The 18,100-nt window shown below is 39.2% G+C and overlaps 1 protein-coding gene across 3 annotated transcripts in view; it reads left to right on the forward strand.

Moving 5' to 3' along the window:
* The window catches only part of CDH8 (cadherin 8), a 346,924-nt gene that overhangs the window by 184,858 nt on the left and 143,966 nt on the right, over positions 1–18,100 (forward strand). The gene's annotated exons all lie outside the window — the stretch shown is intronic.

Consider the following 18,100-nt stretch of genomic DNA (forward strand, 5'->3'; position numbering starts at 1 on the left):
ACTATTGGTCAGTGTAATCATCACTATAATTAGACGGATCTTAAAAATATACATACTGGAGGATTTCTTTAAAAGTAGTTTCCGTGTGCAGTTAAGCTTTATTGTGTGTGACAGGCACTGTTGGAATGTTCCTTTCCATCCCATTAGCTTTAATATTGTTGCTGTGATATTGTTTTGCTTAGAATCCACATTTGCACTTGACATCTGTAGATCTCTGAAAGACAGGAATACAGATTGTCTAATTGTGCTATTTATGAATAAGCACACCTGTAAGATACAGAAGAAACTAGTAAGTGATGAGTAACGATATTTGCATGAGGAAACAAACCACACATTTCATGTCTTTGCTCTCACTCTCCACGCATCAAAACTAATCATCACAGAAACAGAAACAGTGGCAATTGCTACATGTTGGCCCTTGGATAACAAGACTGGTGACATACTCATTGTTGAAATAGTTGAGAATGGAGCGTGCTTGTTCTCAGTTCCTCCTGTGCACAGAGTTCTTATGGAGTGAACTTTGCTCTCTCCTTGTGACTTCATTCTAGATTTTAGAATTTACGCCTAACACAGTATCAGAGCCTTGTGCATGGTCATGACTTAGGAATTTCCTAAATGACTTCCTTTCTCTCTCGAATAAACATATATAAATAAGTCAAATTTGTTTTACTCACATTTCGTGTGAACTCCAAAGTAATGTGCCTTCCAGAAAGCAGTTATTGAAGATGAGTAACCCCCCAGAATTGCTGGAAGGGAGCAGAAGGCTGAGTGAAAGCTCAGTGCTTATGGAGATATGCGAATGACTCTCTTACAGTTTCATGGATTCAAGAGCGTGACAGGTTTAGTGTCAACTTTCGAATCCAGAGTTAAGTTCAGTGGAGTCTGAAACAATCCCTACTTGGATGATCTTGACTGAGACATTTCATATTCTTGAGGTTCTGTGTCTTTATGTCTTAGAGGCAAATGGCCGTTGCTATATTCTAGCGCTCAAGCAGAGAGATTCAGAGAACCAACACACAGGTTTCACTCAACTATTTGAATTCACTTCCTTGCTGTAATTTGAATTTCCTTTGGAGATTGTTGACCCAAATACAAATGTTTTTGATCATGCAGCTTTTCGTAGTGGATCATAATGGAAGTGAAAATTATTGGTAACATAAACTACTAAAAATTAACATATTGAGATTTTTTTAAGCACATAAAACACAAAGCAAAATCAATCTTATCACCTTGGTAGAGTGTAGGACTGGAGGGCCCAGTTTATTCTGATGAGACACAGATGAGCTGGTAGCGACATTTCAGAGGGTCTCATCACCCCATCCACTTCCAGCAGGTTATGCTTTGTGTGTATTGACTGCACTCCTTGTGATTGTCATATTGACAAAGGGCTGTCTTCCTCTGTGCTGACTGCAAACATCTGCATCTGAGTCAATTTCCCTCATTTTTCTTTGCAACCATTTCAATAAATGTCAAGGTGTTGAGTTTTCACATGTGCAAATATTTATGTAAGAGTGAGAATGAGCACAACAGTAATTTGATCTTAAGAATGTTTCACAGGCATAAATTAATTGTGTCACACAGCTTTCTGTTAAATAGAACAGGACTGCTGTGACTCCTGAGCATTCTACGACCAGAATGCTCCAACCTCGAGGTGAAGAAAGGCATGTCTAATCTTCCATGCATCCTCAACAGGTGCATGAATAGTCTTCACGTGTGTGTGTGTGTGTTTCCACATGGAAATTCTATCTTAACCCACTTTATATTACTATAACAGAATGCCATAGACCAAGTAACAAATTATGAAGAAAAACTTGTGTATTTTTTAAAGTTTTGACAGTTTTTCTGGCTTAGAAACCTCAAATCAAGGTGCTTGCATCTAGAAATGTGTTGCTGAATCATTAGACATCTCAAAGGGAGAGGCCAAGAAAAGGCAAGAGAGGCAGACAAGAATGAAACCAAGGTCATCCCTTTATAGCAGACAAGCTCCATGTTAACGGCAACAGTGCAGTCATCAGGGCAGAACCTTCGTGGTCTACTCGTCCTACAAACCATAGCCTTTTAATTCTGTCAAAACGGCAATTAAATTTTAACACGAGTTTGGAAGGGGACAACCATTCGAATCAGAGTGATTTCTCAGTAGCTTATGAGGAAGAAATATGCTCATGCATGCACTGAGCCACTATCTGTGAGAGGCTACTGCACCCAGATACTATTCACAGTGTAGGTATGTACCTGTCAACGAAGAGTCAGCTTAGACGCTTGCTCCCACCACAATGCATGTGAGTAGACAATGTGTGTGAAGAGTAAGAGCCCTGGAACGGAGTAGTTGTTTTCTTGTAAAGGGTCAGCTGGAAAGCTCGTCTAGTAATGGAGGAGATACATTGCAAGGCTGTTTTCACAAATGAAGAAAGAATCTAAGAGGCATAATAGCCTGTTTGTGATAGCTTTGTCTCTGGTGTGCACCTGGGAAACAATAGATTTGGGATTCAGTATTGCTCTCTTCTATAGTGGAATGATGGAACTTAACTTCTATCTGGTCTACAGGTATCATCTACCAAATTGGACAGGAGAATAAAACGGTATTAGTGATAGTGTTGGAAAGATTGTAGTAGGAATAGTTTAAGGAGGATGAAAGGTTGGCATTTGGTATGGTAATTAAGAAGCTTCTTGGGTTGCCAGCATCCAGATTGGAATGCCTGACTTCAAGCACTGGCCTCCTTCCTGATTCCAGCTTCCTGCTAATGTGTCATCTGGAAAATCAACAGGTGATGTTGCAAATACTTAGTTCCCTGCCACCACATAGGAACCCAAGGTTGAGTTCTTGGCTCCTCATTTCAGCTTGCTCCCAGTCCTACTGCTACAGGCATTTAGTGAGTGAAACAGTGGGTTGATGATTCCTTGCTTGCTCTCTGCTTTTAAATAATCTAGCCATTTAGAAAAAAAAAGAGAGAATCCGTAATGCCTGAGAGCAGATTTTAAGAGAGCATCAGACAGGTTAGATACAAATGTAAGAACCAGAGCTCATACACAAATTGACTTTAGTGTGATTTTGTGTTAAGATGGAGTGATACACAGTACAGTAACATGGCATGTAATAAAAAGGAGATGTATGATCAGCTTATGGCTGTTGCCTACATGTGTCTCATTGTTTGGATTGAGAGCTTTCTCAGACCATAGGCTAGGACCCCACTTATTCCCCTATCTCCAGTGCCTGCTTCATTGGAAGCACTTTCCCCCTCGTCACTGATCAGAATCAAATCGTCCAACTTTAGCCAAAGTGGGAGAATTATGGTCAGTTGGTAAGATGGCTTCAAATCTGTTTTTCCTTTTTGCTATGAGTATTCTGAGATATTAAAATAACACTGGAAATATTTGAAAGTGTGAAAAATATGAAGAATGAGATAAAGGTTTATTTGTTAGCTTCCTGGTTCCAGCACATTATTCCTTTGGATGTGAAGTTCACCCATGCTAGAATTGTATGCCTGGAATTCCCTTGTCAACATTACCTCATGTAATATGTGTACATGTCGACTATAAAGCTTGTAAGATTGTACTTGTCTGTAATTATATAAAATAATAACAACAGAGTTAATTCCGCACTTTGGGCCCATCAAATGATCAGATAAGCAGTTATTGAAAGAATGACTGAGGGCAGGCGTGTTGTGGGCAGCAGAGGAAGCTACCACATGCTTCCAGTGTCTGAGTGTCTGGTCTGAGTCCAGGATACTGTGCTCTGGGCCAGCTTCCTGCTAATGCATTCTAGGAAGCAGCAGAAGTTTGATCAAACGGGCAAGCCCCTGCCATCCCTGTGAGAAACCACGGCAGGGTTCAAGCATTTGACTAGCTTAGGTCAGTGCTGGCTATTACAGGATTTAGGGAATAAACCACCGAATGGAAGATTCTCTCTCTCTCTCTCTCTTATCTCCCTGCTTCTTCCTTGTCACTCTTTCATATTAATGAAAAGAAATAGATACGCAATTTTCAAAGGTAAAGAATGACAGGTTGAGAAGAAATCAACCACATCCCTCATGTTTGGAGCCCTTTAGGGCTGGTATTTGGCGAACATTCTAGGAAAAACAGAATTCCGGACAGTAAGAGGTGTTGGTAGTCAGGAGTACAATCTGCCTCCCTCTAGGGCTCAATATAAGTTGGTGTATGCTGTGGGTTCACAGGAAATGTGCACTTTCCACGAGGGTAAATGAGAAAAGCATACTATTGCTTAGGGTGAGAATACTCAGAAGTGGGGCTAAAAAAATTCTGGATTTCAATACAATTTATGTGCAGTGTGACACGGCATAATTCAGTTGTTACAGGCAAAAATGTATCTTTTACGCAACTTTATGCACATTTCCCTGGTTTATCCCCTTGATTATTTTAATTTTCTGTAAAGATTTATTTTGAAAAAGAGAGAGGGAAAGGCAAAGAGAAAGAGAGAGAGAGAGAGAAAGAGATTGATTGATTCCATATCTGCTGATTCATTCTCCACATGGCCACAGTGACCAAAACTGGACCAAGCTGAGACCAGAAGCCAGGAGCCCAATCTGGGTTTCCCAAGTGAGTGTTAGGGGACCAAACACTTGAGCCATCCTTCACTGCTTTTTTGGGACCATTAGCTATCCCTTGATCATTTTAGAGATAAAAGATACCTATTTGATATTTAACAGGTCAGGAAAATCATGGGAAAGGTTTGGTAACTTATTAAAATTGCCCCAAATTGAAAATCACACTTGAACACACATGCACACCTTTGTCCAGGCCCACATTGGTATCTTTGTATCATCTACTTCTGTATGTACATGTTGCACGCAGGTACACATACAGAGATTACCTCTGGAGATGCGATTTTACTCAGTGTTATATAGAACAATGGATGTCAGGTTCATGCAGTGACTTCAAGTTTCCCAGATGCCAGTGGTTTATATTGTAGAAAGCACAAAATAGAAACATAAACAGCTATACCTTAAGTTCTATAATTATCATGAACTAATAATTCAACAGAACTAGTCAGCTTAGCATGTGTACATCTCAGTGTCAGAGAATCTATTGCACATCCCTCAAGGAAGACTAAGAGGAGATGCTGTCAACTGAATCAAAGGAAGAAAACCTTTAGCGATTAGTGAACTTCTCTATCCATTCATCCCTTACCAAACACATAACCTTGCAAAACACATCTTCACTAAGATTAACTGGAATGGAGAATGAGAACAGGTTGATAAAAACCAGGACAGTCAAAATAGAAGAGTCATAGATCTAGTTTTTAAATGCAGAGAAGGAAAAGTAAGATTCCATATTTGCTTCAGAATTTCAAACCTTGAATTAGAAATGAAAGTTGTAGGCCATGTAATGTATTAGAAGAAACAATGCTGCGATGAGTTTTGACAACTGCCAGTAAAAAGAACAGCTTACTAAAAACATCCATGCTTGTGCTAACCTTTTGTATAGTATGAAAAGAGTTGCATAACTCTTTTAAACAGAACATCAACATCACTTTCCATTTTAACTGGTTTTGCCTTTAGCTTGCCTTCTGGGAAGGTCAGACACAGCTTCCTGTTTATACAGTTCTAATTATGTCTGTCCTGGATGGACGTTGACACCTATATCCCATAGGCTTCTCTGTATCATTTGACACCATCACACCTGCATTACAAAGGAATCTCTATACATGAGAGCCATGGATAATGAATGAATATTTCTGCAGATTACATATATCTGGCTCATTTTGTTCCCAAGCACAGCATCACTTTCTGTTTTGCAAACATAAAACCTGGAGGCCAGAAAACCAGTGAGCTGTGGAGACTGGTGCCCCAGTTTCCTGTAACTGCACATTCTAGTAAACGCCATGCTTTTATACTGAGAATGCCAAGGTTGTGAAGTTAGTTGCCTTGTCTTTTGTGTCATTAGTATGGAGTGCATATAGGTGCTCAATATGCATTCAAGTTACAAGTTCTTGTCTGCGTTTGTCCGTGTGTGTCTGTGTTCACTTACCTACATAAATGGGAATCCAAACGTGTTATCTGAGTACCCATAATTTAGATTGGCAGAATATAAAAATAAAAGGTACAAGATCTGAGACCAGTGACTCTAAGCAAGGAAGAAAAGGAAGAGTAAGTGTTTTGCTAATAACCGATGATAGGTCGTGCACAGACACCGATCTGAAGTGTAAATCATGCAGCAGCGTTGTCTAAGACGTGAGGGGAGCAGAAGGAGGGGGAGTTCTATTTTGAGAAATAATGTGAAGGAGAAGAAAGAAGTCAACTGTGCTGGGAAGAAAGAGATGTACACCCTGAAGAAGTGTGTAGGAGGATTTCAAAAACAGACCCTGTGCAATGCAAGAAAAGGGTCAAGGAGTGTGTTGAACTGAAAGGAACAAAAGTTGTGGTGAGGAGATGATCCAGGGTTTTACGTGAGATCTTTGCCTCTTGAATTATGGTGAAAGGATCATGTCAGAATTTAAGTGGCTGTATCATGTAACTCCTATGAGTTTCTGAACCCCTTTCACATTTGTATATGTCATTGTTTTTATTAACCTCTTCAGTTGACAAGGAAAAGCCAGTGGAAATACAATGTTCTTAAGAAACCCTAGAATATCTCCTTTTAGCTCAGACTTTTTCCAGTATCAATAACTTTGATGCTCATGGCCGCATCTACCATCACCAAAGGACCACTCCCATCACAGCCAAAGGCCTCTCATTGAAGTAGTTACACCCTGCTGTCCTGTGCTAAAGCAAAGAAGGTAAATTGCTGTCCCACATCTGTAACAGCCTCATGCAGCCAGCCATATACAGTCCAGCAACAATGTAGTCTTAGTGGTCATTGTTACCGCCGTAGTTGTGATCAGCCAATATATATATATATATATATATATGTATATATCAGTATTTTTATATGAGCTAACTTCCCTAGTATTGTCTTAAAAGGTGACTATAGGATGAACACTATGAATAGTGCATTCTTGTAATAGAAAATAAGTGACTCAGAGATGGAAATAATCCCACATTCCTTGTAACACGTGGAAGTAAAACTAACAGCAACCCAAAGTCACATCCAGTGTGTAATACCAAATCTGGAGTCATGAAATGCCAGGTCCTACTTGTCTGTATGGAGGAACTGCAGTCTCGGTTCCATGGTATGTGTATGTGATTGAAAACCAGGCACAGAAACTTTCTTTAGAAGCGTATGAGTGAGGACTACTTTAACATTTGGTGGCCATGTCGTGTCAATTAAAATTTGCTTGCTGTAGCTACTATCCCTTTGGAACTCTGCTAGAAATGCTTCCCAGTGCGTCAAGTGGGTGTGTCTATCTTTGTTTATTGTGTGAGGGAGCCTGGTTTCTCCAAACTGCCAACAGTCCCCTCACTTATATATATTTAGGTCTGAATCTTGGCTCCAATTCTTAGCAGGTGATTCCAGAACTTGGGTTGTAACTAATCTACCACCCGGCTGTTCTCATCTGCTTAAATTATGAATTGCTAGGAGTAAACCTCTAATTTTTTTTTTAGTGACTTTCACTTTGTGGTTTTAAACCATTCATCCTTATTATATGTATAATTAGTTATTGGAATCATGGCTTAAGGAAAGAATAGTGCCATCATGCTCTTCACCAAAGTAATTCCACTTGATTGAGGAGTCCCTGGGAATGCTTTCATTTAGGGAAAAGAAATTTCACCTTAATTCTGAATAGAAATAATTGCATGCTTTGCAATGTAACTCAAAATTGACAATTTAAGTGGCACTGGTTCCTGAATAGCTATGTGTTGGCCCTGGATATGGTAGCCTGTACAGAAGTATTTAACAAGGGGGATGCAAGCCACAATAGGAACGCTAAAGTCACTCTGCATGTTGCATGTAAAAATAGCCAGATGCAATATGATTACTGATTTTTCTTACAAGGATCCAATCCATTATTCCATCATGACATTATATGCTTATGGTTGTGATCTATACAGTAGGAGAATTAAGATGCTATAGTTTTTGTATGTTGGTTGTGGAAATTCACCTGGAAGGGAGCCGTTTTTATACACTGAGGAACTTGGGTGAATCCCAGCAGTCTGACTTTAAGCATTCAAGCCTGAATCCCTCTAGCAGTAATACTGAAGCATGAATGGACCAGTTCATGGAGCAGTTAACATATAAATCTGATATAAAGGAAGTGATGTGTTTTAATTGACTCATTCAGACTCTGTGATAGCATAGGAGGAAACTGTCAGACAGTATTTTATTTCATCAATATTTTATAGCTGATTCTAGAGACCAAGATCCTAATGCTTGTTTGCTCACAGACATTATCTTCTTGCCTGAGGCATTTTTACATTGCTGGACCAGATTCCAAATTTTTTTAAGATTAATTTATTTTTATTGGAAAGGCAGGTTTACAGAAAGAAAGAGAGACAGAGTGGAAGATCTTCTATCTGCTGGTTCACTCCCCAAGTGGTCGCAACAACCAGAGTTGAGCTGACACAAACCTAGGAGCCAGGGGCTTATTCTGGGTCTCCCACACGGGTGCAGACACCCAAGGCCTTGGGCCACTCTTCACTGCTTTCCCAGGCTACAAGCAGGGAGCTGAACAGGAAGTGAAGCAGCTAGGTTAGAACCGGTGCCCATATGTGATCCCAGCGCATGCAAGGCGAGGACTTTTAGCCAATGAGATAACGTTGACAGGCCCCTAAATCTCTAAAACTTAAGGGGGAATACATTTTCAGCATTAGAGAAGGAATGAGCTGTTCTTCTGTGAGTTAGAGGAGGGACATTTAGATGTCATAATTGTGCTTCCCTAGGAGAGATCAGTCACTCTGGGAATTTAAAGTCGGCAAATAAGTTACAAGGATCACTCACTGGTTGAAGCATATACATCAAAGCCAAATATTCAAATTCATGAAATGCTGGTAGGTTATTTAGCCCATTAGCAGTACCCCTCTCCTGAATACTCCTGAGACTATGTGCAATATTAGAGCACTGTACCACAAATTTATACTAAGAGATTTAATTAATAACTCAAATGTCACTTAAAAATGGGTAAAATATCGAGAGAAACAATGTGCACCTGTGGGTTCTTTAGTCCTCAAAACCCACTTTCCTCCCTGGATTTATCAAAGTGTTAAGACCTTCTAGCAGAGTGAATGTGATGTGGCTCTTGGGCTGTTCATGCATGGATACCTTCTAGACTCTTGCAGGTAATTAGACCAAAGGTCAGAGTTTGACATCAGCCCCTTTACTGGTGGCTCTGTGACTTTGTAGCAATATCTAAGTGTCTCAGGTGCCTGGAGACATAGTAACTATAAATATTTATCATGTGCTAAAAAATTATCATATTGCTAATACTCCAAAACAACTATGTCATTTTTTTCTCTCTCCCAATCCTGCTTCTACTTTTAGTCTCTCCCACCATCTCTTATTGACATTATTTTTCTCTTATATTTATTATGTATCTATACATGTCAGTGATTATATTAGTTTCTGAGCACACAAGGATGAATGAGATACAGAATTTGCTGCCAGAGCAGGTTGAAGACAGGTGGGTCTAGGGGAGATAGAGCAATGAAGACCAAGCTTAAAGGTCAATGCTCTAAGGACGTTTCTGGGAATGGCACACATGGTGAAAAGAAATAAATAAATCACTCTTCCCAGCCTGAAGCAGCCTTCTTGCCTGCTGAAATATCAGGACTGGGCCTGAAAGAACAAATGGAATTTTTACAGGACCAAAAAAGGGAAGGGTAACGTGGAAGCGAAAAGAGTGTGGTAAATATAAAAACAGAAAAGTCACTGGGGAGTCAAAGGCATCTGCTACATAACATGTTGCAGTAAACAGCATCTGGGAATAAATCACAGAGATTAGAATGCAAAAGGAAAATTTATTCTACCTGGAGATCATTACAGACATCCCTTTTCTTTGAAACTTCAATTGATTTCATTTTATGTGAAAAGAGAGACACAGCCACAGAAAGACCATCTAGGGGCTGGTTTGCTCCTCAGATGTCAGCAGTAGTTGAGACTGAGCCAGGTCAGGGTTATTAGCTCAGAACCCAGTCTAGATCTCCAGTGGGAGTAGCAGGGACTCAATGAATTCAGCCTTCATTGCTCTCTCCCTGGGTAAGCATTAGCATAAACCTGGAGTTGGAAGTGAAACCAGGACGCGATTCGAGGATACCATTTAACATCTTCACCACAGCTCCAATTGCCTGCCCCTATATTAGCATCTGATAATTTATCTATTTATTTGAAAGGAAGAGTGTCAGAGAGACAGGGAGAGCAGGATAAAGACAAAGATATCTCCCATTCACTGGTTCATGACCTCAAGTGGCCACAACAGCCAGTACTGGGCCAGGCTGAAGCCAGGCATTCCACCCTACTATTCTATGCAGTCAGACCATCACGCACTGCCTCCCTAGGTGCATTATCAGGAAGCTGGGTCAGCAGCAAAGACGCCAGGACTTCAATCATCACCTTAACACGGGATGCTGGTATTGCAAGTGATGCCTTAACATGCTGTGTCACAGCAACCCCGATCATTACTTATTTTAAGTTGATGTTAAAATATCTTTTGAAAAAGCACACACAGTTCTTTGAAAATGCAATGTTTTTTTATTCATGTTTTTTTTTGACTGAAAAGGCAGAATTACAGAGAGAGAAGGAGAAACAGAGAACGTTCTTTGATCCTTTTGTTCACTCCCCAAATGCTCACAATGGCAAAAGCAGAGTCTATCCGAAGCTAGAAGCTTCTGCTGAGTTTCCCATAGCGGTTCAGGATCCTAAGGCTTTAGGCTGTCCTCCATTGCTTTGCAAGGCCACAAGCAGGGAGGTGGAAGGAGGCAGAGCATTCAGGAGATGAACTGATGCCCCTATATAGTGTTGGCACTTATGGTGGAGAATTAGCCAGTTGAGCCATTGCACCAGTCTCTACGTGAATAATTATTAGCATTCAATATATAACATTTGTTTTCACACAAATGTATATAAGTGCAAAATCATAAATATATAGAGAGATATTTGTATCTCTGTATATAAGGTGGTACAGATGGCTTTTATCTGTCATGTTATACTATCAACATTACAGTCTTATTTGGCAATCCGTAACATTTTATGTATGAGATCAGTGAGCCTCAGGGAGTTTGCAACATACCCAAGGTCACATATGACCAGCATCTACTCTAATTTACAAGACCTCAAAATTAATTCTCTAACATAGGAAGATCAACCTGAAAAATCTGAGGGAATGGGAACCCTGTAGTGCCTCCACACAAACACAAGCTCTCTTGATGTATATTTGCTTCTAAATTTTAACATATAATTGTATATAACAATATACAACCCCAACAGAATACTCATTGCATATATGAATTTTAAAGAAAACTTATAAATTGCTATAAGTAATTTATGTTGTGACAGAATGTGTAAAACATAGTTTTATTTTATTTTATTTATATATTTGAGGGACAAAAAGAGAGAGTTGCCATGAACTGATTCACTTCCCAGTTGCCTGAAACAGCAGAGGGCACGAAGCCTGCAGGCAGCAGCTGCATCCAGGTCCCTGCCCTGCCACCTGAGCCTCACAGCTGCCTCTGCAGGCCCACAGGATCAAGAAGCCGAGCTTAGGACTCAGGCCAGTGGCAAAGCCAGGCGTTAGAGCCTTAGTTGCTGCACTAAATACCCACCAATGCAGAAGTTTTAATGCTTGTTATATATTTGTGTGTTTGTGATCTCTTTCTAATTGCTGATTATTTTTTATAATATCTACGTTGCTTCCTTTTAAAACAAATATACAGAAAAGTGAACATATAAACCTGAAAAAAAGGTGAGGGTTAAGAAAACAGCAAAGATTATGATTTGTTTTTCTTTAAGAAAATCAGATCTTGGCTTTAAAAAAAATGAGCTGGTATGTATGAACAAATTCTTGATTCCTTCCCATTAGGTTAATATTTTACAAAGGCACTGGAAATATATGTGATGCAATTTTTCTGAATCCAAGCTATTCTATCTATATTCCTCATGCATGTATATGTATATGTGTTTGTGTGAGTGTGCTTATACATATTTCATGTATCACCTATCGAACTATAAGTTGTTATTCACAGTGAAAAGGAGGTAGTTTTGTTTGGTTTTGTTTTTCTAGCTCAGTGGAAGCTGCGCCATTGTCTAATGTGTTTGCCTTAGTATTACACATTGTCCTGTGTGACATACCTGGATGGGTTTGGCATCGACATAAAGCAGTTGATGAGAGACATGATTAACAATGATCAACGCATCTCTAGTGTTATATCACTCACCCTTTATAACGAGTAGCATGTAGTGTGTGCAGTATGCATAATTACATGCAATACATATAGTTAAAGTGCACAGAAAGTATCAATGTAGTAGACAAGCCCCCATAGGAAATATTGTCTAGTGGTCTTGTGCCATGTAACGTCATAATAGAAAGACCCCTTTGCACAAACAGTAAAATCTGTGAAAAATTGGCAGGGTGGTTTGGGGTAATAAAGCTAGTAGATTCATAACCAGGATAATATGTTCAACGAGTTCTATTCAAAACAGAAGTCTAGCACAGCATTTTGTATCAACTGTAATCTTTGAACAGCACAATCTGGGAGACCCACAAAGAATGAATTACAGTCATCAGCCTTCAGAATGACAAAAGAGTTAATCAGCATCTCCTTGCCTTTCTTGTGAAGTCTCTCAATCTGGAGATATCACAGAAATTATAAAAAGAAGTCTTGGTGACGGATACAAAATGCTTCTCAAATGATAACGTCAAAGACAATGCGGGAAAAAAACAACACAAGTTTTACAGTTTTGAGATGGCAGAAACTAGATTCTAATCAGAAGTACTCCCTTGATGATGAGACACAAGGAACAGCTGTGTAGCATTAGGAAGAATTGAGGACAGACTAGGATGTATAGTCTTAAACTTTTATACTAGGGAAATCTCCATTTGATTGAAGACAAAATCACATCCTTTAAATACAGGCGATGCAGGCACATCAGTCTGTTCATAGAAGCAGAAAGGATTTTGGTTTCAGGGAAAGATGACCGCCTTTCTCTTATTTGTCCTATTAGAATCCACCCCCAGTGGATCACCTTCCTCCATGGACTTTGCAGTGCCAGGTTCAAGTCCCCTTTGAAGTAATTCCATGGAGAATGGAGAGGGAACTTAATTACTAATTGGAAGTGATGATTAAATTTGATTTTCAGATTGGAGGTCCAAGGAAACTCTTCTAAAGTATAGTGCCAGCATTCCCCCTTCTCATCCACTGTGCACGCAAAGCCACTGGAGTCCAGAAAAACTGGCTTATCGTGTCTAGATACCAGTTGCAGTTTCTTACTCTTTTAAAATATTTAATTATTTTCATTGGAAAGTCAGATATACAGAGAGGAAGAGAGACAGCAAGGAAAATGTTCCATCTGCCGATTTACTCCCCAAGAGGCTGCAAAGGCCGGAGCTGAGCCGATATGAAGCCAGGAGCCAGGAGCTTCCTCTGGGTCTCCTGTGTGGGTACAGGGTCCCAAGTCTTTGGACCATCCTCGACTGCTTTCCCAGGCCACAAGCAGAGAGCTGGATGGGAAGCAGCTGGTATTAGAACCAGTACCCATATGGGATCCTGGCACATGCAAGGTGAGGAGTTATGCCACTAGGCTACCACTCCGGGCCCTAGTTGCAGTTTTTTAAACTGCAAAGCGTTGATGTCCCTCACTTTCGAAGACTCAGGGTTGTCCTATGGGTGATCTGTGAGTTATCCAATGTGAGGCAGTTATGGGGAAGGAGAGGGAAAGTGATTCAATACCTAAAGCCTCCAAATCATTACTGACCGGGTAATTTACAGAAATAAGACAAAGATTATATTCATTTAATTTTAGTTGCATCAACTCAAAGTCTTATCCTGGAATAAAAAATAATTATCTAGGTTGATTTTTTTCCTTGTTGCATTGTGAGGCTCATTATCAAATACCCATGAGCTTACGGGCCCAAAAATTCAGGCCCTCTTCCACTGCTTTCCCAGACCATTAGCAGGCAGCTGGATCGGAAGCAGAGCAGCAAGGACAGGAACTGGTGCCCATATGGATGCCAAAGGCACAGGTAGAAGATTATCCACGGTGCTTATCCCCACTTAGCTTTTATTAAAATCAAAACTGAAAATGGCCAAGTGTCACTTAATTTACATTTATGTCTATTTTTTAATATTTAGTAGGCAAACTTTGTGAATTCTCAAATCTAAGAGGAAGAAGAGCCTTCCCTGATTATTCTATTTTCTGTTGTGTGTTAGGTAATATTTAATGTTTAAAACAGAACAATGATTTCAAACATAGAGAACTTCTTTCCCTTATTCACAACAGAAACACCCTAAAGCTAAGATAGTACTTAAGAGAATAAGTGAACCAAGAACAGGAAGAGAAGAAAAAAAAATTTGAGAGGAAGACAGATACAGATTTCTAAAATTCCTAACATGGCTGGAAACGGTCCATGCTGAAACCAGGAGTGTGTCCACAACATGGCAGCAGGATCCCAGTTACGGCGTTAACTCTGCCTCTCAAGCAGAGCCTACAATTCCACTGAAACCTAGAAACCAACCCAAGTGCTCCCAAGGAAGGCAAGCAGCGCATCTGTTCTCAACAATGGGGCCAAACACCTACTCTTTTGCTCTCCATTTTATCAGAAAGAACGAGAGTGAGAAGAAGAAGAGGCGTGTATTATGAGGGAGAGATTTTAATCTAAGGAGTTTATCAGTATCTTGTATCATCTGTGAGGTTGAACTGGTCCTGTTTTTTGAATAGTAATAAAGAACTAAAACAACATGAATAGCTAATCTCCTTCACAAACAGAAAAGCAGAAGGGTCAAAGACATGTGTTGTTTATCCTCTCTTGACCTTATGGTTTCCAGATAGTTGAGCATAAGTTCCAGAAGTTTTCTATGAAGTTAGCAAGTTGTTGGGTGAGATTAGCAGTAGTGGGCCAAGGAAGATCAAAAGTGCTTTATTACAGGGATTGATCTGAAGCCAATTAAGTGAGTTCGATGTCTTAAAGAAATCTTGAAGAGACTCTTCACCTACTTTAGAAATAAGGAAACTTACTCTCAAAAACATATTAGAAAAGGTGAAGTGTGAGGACTCTGGGATATACAACTTTCTAGCTATGTCATCTGGAACAACTCAACTAACTGGAGAGATAATATTCTCATTTTACAGATATGGAAGTATACCTTCCCTGCTTTCTCAAGGAGCTGGCCTCTGAACCCCAGTTCATTATGGCATTGGAGAAATTTTGAGCTATAAAAGTCTTTAGAAGACTTTCATATGTGCTGGTGCTTGTTGGCTTGTTTGGGGGTTAAATAAAGTACCAGTACCCTAAAAATAACTTTTAGGGTCCTGTCAGGAATAGGACGATGTAGGAGAATTTAACAGTGAGTCTCATGGCAAAGGCATGTTTGTGGTAAAAGAGAGAGAACAAAATATAATGAAGGATTCTGAGGCAAGCATCATTATTGCCGTTGTAACTCCCCAGTCCTCAAGAACAAGAAAATGGGGCAGCTATTGAATGCTAGATAAGGTTTTACTCTAGTGATATTCCAGAATAATAACATTGTAGGGGGCAAACCTAGGAGTAACCCTGCTGATGCTAAAGCATTTACAGAGGTATAATCTTGTTCTTCCCTGCACAGGTTTTCTTTTACAATTTGATCATTTCATAATATAACTCATTGAAAATACTTAGGTAGTAAAAATAAGGAATAAAATACAACAACCATTTCAATTTGGATCATTGTTAAGCCATTGTTGAAGAAAAATAAATAAAAAGCCCCACGACATTAATAAAATCTCATCATTAATCAACTGAGATGCAAAGACAGGTATACACTCACACATATACATACATACATCTATATCTATATAGATATACCTAGATAGTTAGATTTACTATGTGTCAAAATTTGTTATAAAAGACTAGGAAATTAATTTACCCCTGGTATTCGCCTGAATGGCTGTGAAGTTTAGGTACCTTCAGGTTCTAAGATAGAAGTTATCCATTGAACTTTGGAATTCAACATGTCATTTCTGGTAATCAAAGAAAAAAATTATATAATTTCTCAAAGAAGATGGCAATTTTTTACCTAGGAAGTTGATGGAGGTGGGTCTATACATGAAGCCTCTTCATGTAATTAATGGAAATATTTCTATTACTTCTTCAGAGTCAAGATTGAGTAAAGTGAATTAGCATCATGCTAAAAATATGTATTGTGAAAGTGAAATTTTTTTAAATGGTCGTATCTTTCAGACACTTAAAATTAAAATGATTTTTTTGTTTAATTGACAATAGCATACCTAGGTTAGGAGTTACATCAGAGTTTATGTGAAGCGTCATGGGGCAGGGTGTTGCTTACCAAACTGAACAAGAAATGCTCACGACTCTCCATTAATTATGGAAATTTTTGATGCCCTCCAATATATATAGGTATACATCATCACACTACCTAAGATCCAGTAGGAAGATCCCTGGCTAGTTAGCATTTTTAAAGATTTATTGTATTTTTAGTAGAAAAGCAAATTTACAGAGAGTAGGAGAGAAAGAGAGGGATGGATCGAGGAAGACCGAGGGAGGGAGGGAAGGAGGAGAGAGAGAGGGAAAGAGAGAGAATCTTCCATCGTTGGATCACTGTCCAGTGGCTGCAGCACCTGTCTGGAGCTGAGCTCATCAAGCTGGGAGCCAAGAGCTTCCTCCAAGTCCCGCACATGGGTATTTTCCTTCTGGACTGATGTAAAAGTGGTGTCAGTGTCTAGTAACGTGCATAGGAATTTGTCCTAGATCGTGGTCAGCTTTTAGGTGAATCAGATTTCTCAAACAGCTCTTGGGTTTTTTCTGCTACTCATGTAATTCAGGAACTTAAATTTGCAGGCCTCCCATAGATAGCAAATGTAAGCATGTAAGTGCAAAACTAAACCAAACCACAGCAGAATTACAATACCCAAGTGACTGGAAGAGGGCCTCAAGCTCAATTTGAAATGAATCGTTTAAGTGTCCCTGATATTAGGTGTGTGGGAGATGCAGGGTGGACAAGGTATTTTTTTCTGAGCAGTTTTCTTTCATTTGATCAAGACAAAAAGTAAATGGTGAGCAAATTGGAAGATTCTGGGGTATTCATCATTAAAAAATTAGTTTCTATTTATTTGGAAGGAGACACCGAAAGGAGAGAGAGAGAGAGAGAGAGCATGCAATATCTTCCATCCATTGCTTCAATCTCCATATAGACTTTAAAGACTAGAGCTGAGCTGATAAAAAGCCAGGGCGAGGTATCAGCTGAGGAGGGCCCATAACCTTAGGACTCTACCCATGTGGAAATCCAGAGGAAGCTCCTGACTCCCAGCCTGGCATCAGCTCAACTCTGGTAATTGTGGCCATTTGGGGAGTGATCCAGCAGACAGAAAATCTCTATCTCTCTCTCTCTCTCTCTCTCTCTGTAAAATCTACCTTTCACATAAAATGAATAAATCTTTTTTTGGAAAGAACATCCACTGTGATAGCTTTAAGAGAAATGCCTATGCCATTATAATATTCTGTCTGCATATCCACATGATGATGAAATTGGAGTTATGCACAGCAAAATTTCTGCTTTATTCATCTATGAAGACTTGCATGGAGACAAATAAAGAGTCATTAAATATTTTCAAAATATCTTCATAAATGTCTAAATAGATTTTTATGCTATAGAAAGAACAAAACGTTACTAGTGAAATTAACATACCCGGGATCTTGCAAATATATCAGAAGAAAAGGTACTGAGATTTTAGCAGCAATGATTTATCTCATTTCTTGTGGTTTTATGGATTATCAGTTTTTCTATTTTCTGTGTCTCCCATGAATCTAAACTATTTGTTACATTTACAACTGCGAAGGTGAAATCAAGCAATTAAAATATAAATACATTTGAGAAGTATTTTAGGATTTAGGCAACTGACTATATTAATTCTGATTGGTGTTTTATTCATCTGAGTTGATTCTAATAGTACATTAATTTCTTTCATCTCCCTGAGTATTTGTGAGCTGCAGAATAATTTGTCTTTGACCTTAGAACCTTCAAGCTATTTATATATTTAGTCATCTTGTAAGGGAATTTGGGGT

This window comes from Ochotona princeps, chromosome 16 (assembly GCF_030435755.1).
Source record: "Ochotona princeps isolate mOchPri1 chromosome 16, mOchPri1.hap1, whole genome shotgun sequence".
NCBI classification, from domain to species: Eukaryota; Metazoa; Chordata; class Mammalia; order Lagomorpha; family Ochotonidae; genus Ochotona; species Ochotona princeps.